The following is a 10,927-nucleotide window of genomic DNA, read 5'->3' as shown; positions in this document are numbered from 1 at the left end:
TTCAGTACTTCATGTAATTATTCACCGACTTTAAAAATTAAAAATTCAGACGTAAAATACTCATTGACAGGTATAATTCTACATTAAAATTTTGACAAGGATAAGTCAATAATTATGAAAGTTATAAGCTTGCAACATTCAAATTATCCAGACTACATTCATCCAGTATTCGAGAATTGCTCCAGTTAGTGACGTCCAAGAAACTTAACCCACAACTTCAAACTTTTCGAAACTTTTTCTCGCTGGCGTCCGACACAACATAGTGAAACGAAAAGAAGTTTATCGATTACTGCGCTTCTGCTGTTCATGCATTAAAATTTCAGCAATTTAAAAATTCTTTACTACTAACTCCAGTCACAACATATTTTGCAGATAGCATCCACATATACCACTGAATGGACCTGTAAAATTATGTAGTTCTAAGACACCTAGTTCAGGATATAAAACGTCGTGAACTATCAGATACGTGAAACCAGTATTTCTTAAAACGAAGTTTTTTTACACAAGAGAATTGGATTCTTCAAAGAATCAGAATGATGAGGTTCCTGGTATTAATTATATTGGCTACTTATCTCCGTAACACTTCACAGCCGGCCGCGGTGGTATAGCGGTTCTGGCGCTGCAGTCCGGAACCGCGGGACTGCTACGGTCGCAGGTTCGAATCCTGCCTCGAGCATGGGTGTGTGTGATGTCCTTAGGTTAGTTAGGTTTAAGTAGTTCTAAGTTCTAGGGGACTTATGACCTAAGATGTTGAGTCCCATAGTGCTCAGAGCCATTTGAACCATTTGAACACTTCACATACTCAGATACTCAGATGCTTAATACCTTGCACAGTAACAATCCAAAAAAGTCTCTCGCAAAATTTCGTCTCTCTTATGTTTTCAGTAGAAATTCGACATCAAATAACGTCACTTTTATAACACTGTACTTACAAGTTGCAGAAGTGTCTTCATTCAAGAAGGGTTGATTGTGCTGTCCACTTAGTGTAGTGGGTAGAGCTTTGCGTTAGAATACTCGATGTGTCGACTTTTGTTCCACGTGTGTGTGTGTGTGTACTTTTTATATGCCTTATGATACAGTAGAATAGACTGTGTCTTAAACGATACATCAAACTAATATTTATCTTTATGTTGGCTTCTTAAGGAACAGAAGCAGAAATTTTTTTAAGTAATCATTGTAAATATTGTAGTATATCAGGAACCCATAGCAACACGTTCCGGTAGTCAAACTCCCATCATCTGTTTGTCTAAGGTAATCCTACATAAACTGTACTTCAAAAGCACTCAAGGTATAAAAACGAATAAAATTATCGGATGTAAAGTATGGTGTCTCTCCGTGCCCATGTAAAATCTTTGTAATGGAATATTTGATGGCTCAGTGCAGCCTGTCAGAGACATACATATGTTTACGCACTAGTGATGCATGGGGAGGCAGCTGAAGTGACCAGTGCTTATCGTGTAATGGAAGCAACATTTCGGAGGACGTGCAGTAACATGAATAAGCGTGACCAGGGAATGTGTTGTTTCTATTTTTATAGTAAGACGAGGACTCCATGAGAGAATAATTCTGTTAGTTTTCATATTTTGACCCTGAGTGCTTTTGAAGTGTATTTTATGTAGGAGTATCTGTTACCCACAGCTGTATCACATACCAGTCGTTTCGTTATGTTGTGTGACAGTAAGTGAGTTCTGAACGAGAGACAACACAGCTGTCCTCAAGTGTTTCCCTGTTAGGGTAATCACAGCTCGTGATGTGCACCCAGCCGTCCCCCATCCCAAATCGTCACATCGCTCGGTGCATCAGAATGCACAGCCTTGTCGAGCAGTGCAGACGGAGGGTTATGGGTTAGAGCGTGCATCTATGAATTGCGCTATTGAAACAACTATACGTTATACAACATATACATAATACAACAAATAGTGTGGATCAATGGATTAAACACGTTAAAGATTGTATAAACATTATATTCATTACTTTGAATCATAATACGTTGCACATATCAACCAGTAAAAGCATTTTCACAAATGTAAGTAAAATGAACAACTGATAGTGCGTAACTTTAAACTCGCGAGATTGAAGTAAATGATTGGAATCGTTGCTATTGCACAGGCCAGGTGCAGCATCCAAACTGCTGCCGATATTGTACCACTGTAGAAACTGAAGATACATGTAATTTGCCAGCTGAAGATGGGTGCAAACCAGAAATGCTTATTGGCATAAATAAAACGCATTAAAAAAAAGTGGCTGGTCGCTGTATTTTTATAGTAAAATAACAGATGTGATAAAATTCAAAAGTCAAAGAGTAAATGGTATTTTGAAGAAGTACATATTTTCCCTAACTAGCGTAATTTTCTTCAAATCAATAAATACCTTGCACTGCACTCTTCCTAAGCAGAAGCAGTCTACTATTTTCGTGTTCAAGCTATCTACAGACCACATATCCAATTACGATATCTTTTTCCCTTGATTAAATTTTGATGAACTAAAGCCTATACAGTGCTCCGAGCTATACTCAAGTTACATGTGAAAACCCGACGAAAATTTGGTGCTCAAATATACAAATTGATTCGACGGTTTTAGAAATAACTTTAAATCACGATATCTTCTTTTCTGTTTTCTGATTTTGATGATACAAGTCCTATATGATGCCTCAAGTTATGCTCAAGTTACCCGTGAACACACCATGGAAACTGATCTAGTAGTTTTAGAGACCAGCGATTTCCAACAGGAATACAAACAGATGCGATGGCTTTAGATAAAAATTGAAATAACGGTATCTGTTCTTTTCCGTGACCCGATTTTGATGAAATGAAGCCTATACGGTGCAGCTGACTATGTTCAAAATACCTGTGGAAACCTATGACAATTCATCTAGTAGCTTTGGAGATAGCGCTTTCAGAAAAACGGGCACGACGATTGAAGACAAAACTTTCAACCACGTTATCTTTTTCTTTCTTGATGCGGTTTTGATGAAATAAATCCTTCACGGTACCCCTAGACATGTTATATGCGAAGAACGCTTGAATATTCGTCTAGTCATTTCGGAGAAGTGTGTTCAAAAATGCGAACAGACATAACAGTTTAATTCTTTTATAATAAATTAACTTGGACAACCAGATGATGGGACCTGGACTCCAAGAACGAATTACTCTGTATTATACTCCTAACATTAGCGCCTGTACACTAAAATATTTATATTGATAACAAGTAATAAATAGACATATCAGAACTATGCATAAACAGCAATAATCCAGTTAAGCTATTTACCTCTGATAAGCAGGAAAAACTACAAAACTTTGCAAGGTGGCGACGTTAAACACACATACTACATTCAGTAAGTGGCAGTTTTGGTATTTTAATTGAACTACCGATATCAAAATTTCTTTCAAAACTGTAGTCATCAGATCAGAGGGTTAGTAGGATCTCCCTCTACCTCCAGGATTTTAGCGACTCGATGGGCCGTGCTTCTGTGAACTCTTCATAGAACAGATGCATCCACAGTTACAAATAGCGCTGTAGCGCGTTACCAGTAATGACACATTCATCAGCAGAGTAGAATATACTTGTGCCTTCAACTGTCCCCACAAGAAGAAGTAGCACGGATGTAGGACAGGTCATGGCAGAGGCCTTAAAGCAGAACCTCCACGACCGATCAGTTTCACTGATACCGTTGCACATTTCTTCCAACACGTGCAGGTGCACCGTAATGTTGGAACCAGAAACTCTCCCGAACATCGATTATTTGTTGAGAAATGAACGATACTTCGACTCACTTAACAAATGTGGCAACATGCAACGACCGAAGACATTGTCTCACGTAACTCAGGCCCACACATTGACGTTAAAGTGGACATGATATCCAAAGTCAGTTGTGACGTGCAAGTTAACTTCCCACCAATGACGGGCATTGTGCTTATTGAAGATACCCTTAGGTACCAACGCAGGTTCACAATACGTCTGTCAGAGTGGGATAATAAATGCGAATGTTCTATTTCTGTATTAATATTCATCAACTGCATATGTTTTGTATAAAATGGTTCAAATGGCTCTGAGCACTATGGGACTTAACATCTTAGGTCATCAGTCCCCTAGAACTTAGAACTAGTTAAACCTAACTAACCGAAGGACATCACACACATCCATGCCCGAGGCAGGATTCGAACCTGCGACCGTAACAGTATGTTTTGTATAACAACTGCACTAATAGCTGTTAAAAACCATTTTTCTGTATCACACAGTCTAAAATTAGAAGCTAAAAATAAAAAAACCTAAACCAGGAATCTAAGTATTCTAACTGAAAATTAATCCCACTGTACCAACTTCGTTAGACAGCTACCCAATATTGAATGAATATACTTTCCGTATACGCTACCACATTTATCTTCCTACGAAATCTATTTTCTCCGAACATATGCGCGCCGACGAAATTTTCTTTTAGACATTTTTGCAGTGTTAATACGCAAGGAATCACATTGTGATGTCCGAGATCGCGAATTTCATTTCACTATTTACAGTTTCACTTCTGAAGTTAGTCAAAACTGTGGAAAAGAAGGCTCAAACACTGAATAAAGTAGAAAGCACTACAGTAAGTGGCAAAAGTGGTGTCACTTTACGGAATCAGTGGTTAAGGGACGAAGAGATAGCGTTCGGTTTATATTGAAAAACTAGTCATAATGAATTATGTAACATAAACAAATATAGAAATAAAAAATTGAAGGCGTAATGAGAAATGTTTTCTGTGACGATATTCGTAAGTATTATAAGATGACAAAGATTACCTCAGCGGTGTTATAGAGGTGGTATATATGGTTCAGTTGGTGACATAATTTTGAGAAACCAACCAGTCTACTTACTTGTCAGGAATAGCGAACAACAGGACTGTAAACTATTTTCCTCGACAAAAAATGGCAGGCGTTTCTCAACTCCTAAGGCCTTACGCATTCAGGTATACTACCGTAACATGTCGCCCAATCTGTTGGTGACCTAGATCTGATCAAACCAGCAAAGAGAGTGACCACCAGCTTAGGTGTTATTCAAAACTTCGGCACTCAAAGTAAACGGTCGATACCCAGAGAGGTGTTACCTTGTATTCCCACCTTTGTTCGTTTCCACAAATTTGGAAATGATGCTCAGACCCGTCACGTTGCCGAACACTGACGTTACCTAGCAGCTGACACCGTCCCGCCGATGTATGCACGCAAAAGTCACCGTTCCAGTTGTCACAAGGGTATACTTTCAACGGAAAACGCCATATCTGCGCACTTTCTTACATCTTCATAACATGGAATAACGATCCGCAAAAATAATGAAAACATTACACTATACCTCCATATTATTACTATCTGTGTAGGACCTCTCGTCTGCCTTCGCAGCACACATAAAACAAAAACAAAAAATTAGCACTCAGTAACAAATTTTCTCTGTTATTTCCATCCTGAAATGCTTGCTATGCTTTAATTGCCCTAATTATCCTCTATTCATTAAATTCGGTCACAACTAGCGAGTGTAGAATCACAATGCGGTATCACATTATTTAACCGATATAAAGGCTGGGCAAAAGAGAACTGGCCTGGGAAACATTTCATGCGCTTTAAGATAGGCATCCTGATCTGCCCCGTTTGTGGGATATCGACGTTGTGTTGCCTAACCTGAGGCGCATGAAACACTTACCCCGCCACTGTTTTAAGAGGGTGATCGAAAGGTCTCCGTTCGAAGGTCTTGCAGTCCAGAATTGGTAAGCCAGTCAGGCATAATCGGTTTGAACATTGAGGCAATTATGCCATCGACGCGTCGGGTTGAAGATATTCACGCGGTAAAACGCCTTATCCTTAACTGCCTGCCACACATCCTCGTCCGACAGGATTTGTCAACCGTTCAACGCCTTTTTTTAATGGGCGGAAAGCGTGATAATCGCGTGATAGGGATCAGAACTGCAGCACAGGTGCGCTAGTGTCTCCCAATTGAGTTGGCGTAACTACTGCATTCCTTTATTTCCGATATTGGGTCGTGGGTGGATGAAGCAGCACCACCCCTTCTCGCAATTTCCAATCCAAAACGGTGGTTTCCGACAGACATGCTGCCCCATATAGTTCACGTTCCAGCGTTTACCGCACGCACGTCGGAAAGACAGGAATATCACCTTAATCTCTTACCTTCACGTCGGTGCTTATATGCGTGCATCGGAGTCGCCTTTTGTTGCATAAACGCTCTCAAACAGAAACTTTTTGATTGCCCCTTGTACTGTGCCTCCCCACACGAATTTTAGGGAGACATCGAACTGGTGCGGATACCAAACACTCGAACAGTACTCAACACTGTTTCGCCTTAGTGCCCTATATACGACTCGGTGGCGGACAGCTAGATTTGTTACTTGTAGTTTCGAACAGTGCGCAAGTATTACGGAGATGCTTTTGGAACTCAGATGGGGCTCACTGGCAACGCTCTTTTCGAGGATCATTATTGAAAAAACTTAGAGAAACGGCATTTGAGGCTGAATGCAGAGTGGTTCTACTGCCGCAAACGTACATTTCGCGTATGGGCCACAAAGATAAGATGTGAGGGGGTAATAGCTCCTACGCAGGTATACAAAGGGCGGTTTTTCCACCAGATACAAACGTTGGGGGTTGATCTACGAGAGGATATGGCACAAAAAAAGGTTAATGAACTTGCGCCTGGAAACGCACAGTTTCCATGCAAAAGACCATTAACTGAATTATACACTGTTACAGAGATTGCGGTCTAATACGTGCTGTACCACGTAGCTGCAGTTAAAGTGTGCATGGTTTCCTCCTAGAGGTTGGTACAGTTCTTCGTACTCCTGCCATAGTAATCGGTAATGTTGCGTCCGATTGTTTCTCTTGCTGACTCACCTTGTAGTAAAAGTAATACAGCGTTGTACATAATGGTTCCGTATTCGGATCAAGAGCTTGCCGACATGGTGTTCACTTTCGGAAACGCAAATGGCAATGGGCGGCGAGCAGCAAGGTTGTATCAGGAGACCTTTCCCCGTCGGCAACAACCGCAGCAATCAGTGTTTGCTACAGGGTTTGGCCGTTTGAGACAGGGTCGTTTTAGAAAGTAGGAAGCCAGAAATTATGAAGGACATACCCGAAATATTCGAACACCAGACTTGGAGGACAATGTGATTAAGACTGTGGAAGACAGTTAGCCCACCAGTACAGGGTAAGCGACACGACCGTGTGGAACACTCTCTATGACAACTGTTACTATCCTTATCACTTACAGCGTGTGGAGGGCTTACTAGCGACGGGCTTTCCAGATCGGGAGTAATTTTGTCACTGGTTTCTTCACCAAGCAACCAAGATTCCGGAATTTGTGTCATAGGTCCTGTTCATAGATGGGCCACTTTTATGCGGAATGGTATCTCCAACATTCATAAAAGTCGTCTGTGGGGCAGTACAGTGACAACAAATCGTCAGAACCGGTGCAGCCTGAACCTGTGGGCAGGGATAATTCGCGACCGTATTCTGGGGCAAGTCTTCCTTCCACGTCGCCTAACAGGCTGGAACAGGCTGGAACTAGCGGCATTTCTTGCAGTGACTGCCACCTCCTGCTGGAAGAAGTGCCATTGATCATTCGAAGGGGTGTTGGTTACGTGGCTGCTACATGACGGTGCTCCAGCCCACTTCGCCGTTAACGTCCAGATGCATCTCAATAGTGTCTTGCCTGGTCCATGGATCGGATGAGAGGGTCCAGTTGCATGGCCGGCTCGTTCAGCGGATCCCAACGCGTGCGATTTCTGCTTATGGAGCCATCTCAAAACTGTCGTGTATGCACAGCCCATTCCAGATGTGGAGACACTGGAGCAGCATATTCATGCTGCCAGTGGCACTGTTCGGATGCACCCTGGTCTATATGAACGTGTGAGACAGGATATGTTAAGGCGCGTATACGCACGCAATGAGCCGCATTGAAACCATATTCAACACATGCTGTAACTGAGGCTGCATGGTATAGCGTGTATTACACTGCAGACTCTATAACAATGTATAACTGAATAAATGGTCTCTAGCATGGAAACCACGCATTTCTGGACGAAAGTTCATTGTTACGTAACCTCTCATCGATCAATCCCTAGAGTATGTAAATAATCACCCGGTAGACAGAAGTTATTTTTCGCGCTCTGTTTGCAAGTATAACAGAACAGGAATGACTAGTAGCGATGCAGAGCACCCTCCAGCATCCAACGTACTGCGGAATATGCATGTGGATGTAGACCATCTTTGTCGATAGCATTTGTCATGAGTTATGACATTAAGCGATTCGCTTGTCTTATCGTGAAGTTTCGAAAGTAAGAAACTCTGGTAGTAATAGTTGAGAGAAAGTAGTTGCAGTGTTCTCGTAGTGTGCGTAGAGGCGCCGGGTTGTTTGCCCCTTGGCGGTCCAGGCAGTGGCGGGTATCGACAGGGACCTGTTGAATCGCAAGCAGCCGACTTCGCGTTCCACTCGTCGCCGGAATATTTATGTGCTGCTGAAGGACGCCGCGATGCGCATTCATGAAGACAGATTTGCAAATAAAGTAAATTCCTGTTTCGGGACGGCTGCGGAATCCCTTTTGCATATTCCGACGACAGCCTCCCCAATGTCTTCTGATACTGAAAACAGGCGGCAGTTCGGTATCGGACTTCTATGTTCCCTCTCAATTAGCATTCAGCGCGTGTCCCGCTCTGTCTGTGGCAAAATATCGGGTGCAATTTTCGAGCGCCTGATTTCTGATTTCAGCTCTGTGGTACAAGTGGCGGAGCCTTTGGCTCTAGGCACCCCGCTCTTACAAAGGGGTCAACGCATCCGATACCATTTCACTAGAAACAAAATAGCACAGTATACGGTGTATAACAGTGCATAAAGTGTTACTCAGAGTGTATCGCTGTTCATTCAGTCAGTGAGCTGCAAGTGCTACAGGACACCTGATTTGCTGTACATAAATGTCTTCGTTGGTTAGCGATGGGCGTAGCGTGAACTCTATGGTAAAATTCTGAGCAAGGACATCAGAGCATCCAAATGTATCTACTTTCAAAAAGAAAACCAGCTTTTCCAGCAACATGAGAACTTTATGGATCATAATTTTTTTAAAAAAAAGCGATAGGAAAACGAATGAAGAAAACGAAGAATTTTCTTTACATGTAGACAATGAATGTTTCAAAGATAGTTCCAAAGATCCAAACACGGTTAATAACGACCTTTTTCTGCTACATTTTGGTTCACACACTTTGTTAGTGGTTAGCTTATAGTTTCTAACCAACCCGTTTCATAAAATTCTCTTTCATCGTAAATCTGAGAAGGAAGTTACGAAAAAGCTGATATGTATGAATTTACGTCAGTAGCAAAAGAGTAAAATTATTTTAGACCCAAGTGTATAATGTACTGAATAACTTATGTAATGAATCATTTCGTGGTGTGCTGACGAAGACAGATTTTCACATACTGTTGTCAAGATTGTGAGTGATAGACTTTGTGAAGACTTAGTACAGAAAAAAATACGCAGTAGAATAACGTATGTACTTCAGAGAAGAATGTCAACTGAAGAGAGTTTATTTATAGATAGTAGATAATGTACTAGAAACAACAAATGAGGAATGTTAAAATTAGAATGTTATGTGATTTTGTAAGAGCTATTTACGTGTATGAATTATGAGAACCTCAGTAAAAGTTACTATAGAAAAGCAGACGCTTAATGTCAAACGTCATAAAGGAGGAAACACGTTGACCAAATTAGAGATACAGGGCTGTAATGCCATAAGAAGAAGAGGAGAAGGTACACCAGGTACGGAAAGCAGATTGCATCGTCCACTTAAATAACAATAGGCATTCAGAATCTGAAGCAATCGCACATGACATACCATAGGGTTCAATTTTAGGTCCTCTGATGTTTATGCTGTACGTAAATGATCTTCTATTTGCAGTTTCAGAAGATGTAAATTTTGCCTGTGATAAGTTGAGGTTTCGCTTAGAATTCGCTATCACATTCCAGTTCTCTTGAAATAATTTAAACCCTGCAGTGAATTGTAGATCATGCAAAATGATCCACTTCTGCAACTTATAATGTTGAGCCAAACTGTATTAATTTCATAGAAAGGGAAGAAGGTGGCTAACGCTCATTAGTAGCACGTCATCCATTCAACATCTATTAGACTGTTGTCTTGGAATTCAACAGAAAGCTTCTTTAGCTTCTTTAGTATACAGTTCATATAATTATTTATTCTTCCTGTTCATTTGCATTTCATTATCTTTCAACCATAATTACAAATTCCACTCTGGAAGGGACAAATTATGCACCAAGGAAACATCTAACTGGAAGGTTTTGACCCCATGGTTGTCCATCAGCATTCCTCATTTAATTTCTCACGCAACTCAGAAAACAATCAATTTAGTTAAAAATTAATCAAGTAAGGAAGGTTAATTTAAGCCATCAGTTCAAAATTTCTATTAACAACCTCAAAACGATGTAATGTGAATAATTAATAACATCAAACCAAGATTCACCGGTCGATTAATTCCTAGAATAAAACTGTACATTAAAATATCATTTTAAAACAAAAAAAGTCACAGGGGACCAGTCCCGGGGGCACAATTAGACAAATGAAAATATTTCACCCTCACCTTGGCAACAATAATTAACATTTGACCAACAATATTGCCTTAGAGAAATATGAGCAGAACAACATATTATGAAGGAAAGACTAGGCCGATAAAACCATTAATCAACACAGTAACAGACCAGATACAAGAACGTGAAACAGTACAATAAACAACTTCATGGAATATGAAAACTGAAGTTTTAGTTATTCCGTGACCTATTAAAGAGCATTGACCTGTTTAAATGTTTCAAATAACAATGAAGCACAACTTAACTAACTTCCATTAACTGCGTGGACTAGTTGCAATGGTCATTATATACTGGCTTAGC

Source organism: Schistocerca nitens, chromosome 2 (genome assembly GCF_023898315.1).
Source record: "Schistocerca nitens isolate TAMUIC-IGC-003100 chromosome 2, iqSchNite1.1, whole genome shotgun sequence".
Lineage (NCBI taxonomy): Eukaryota > Metazoa > Arthropoda > Insecta > Orthoptera > Acrididae > Schistocerca > Schistocerca nitens.
Note: the sequence above shows the minus strand (reverse complement) of the source record.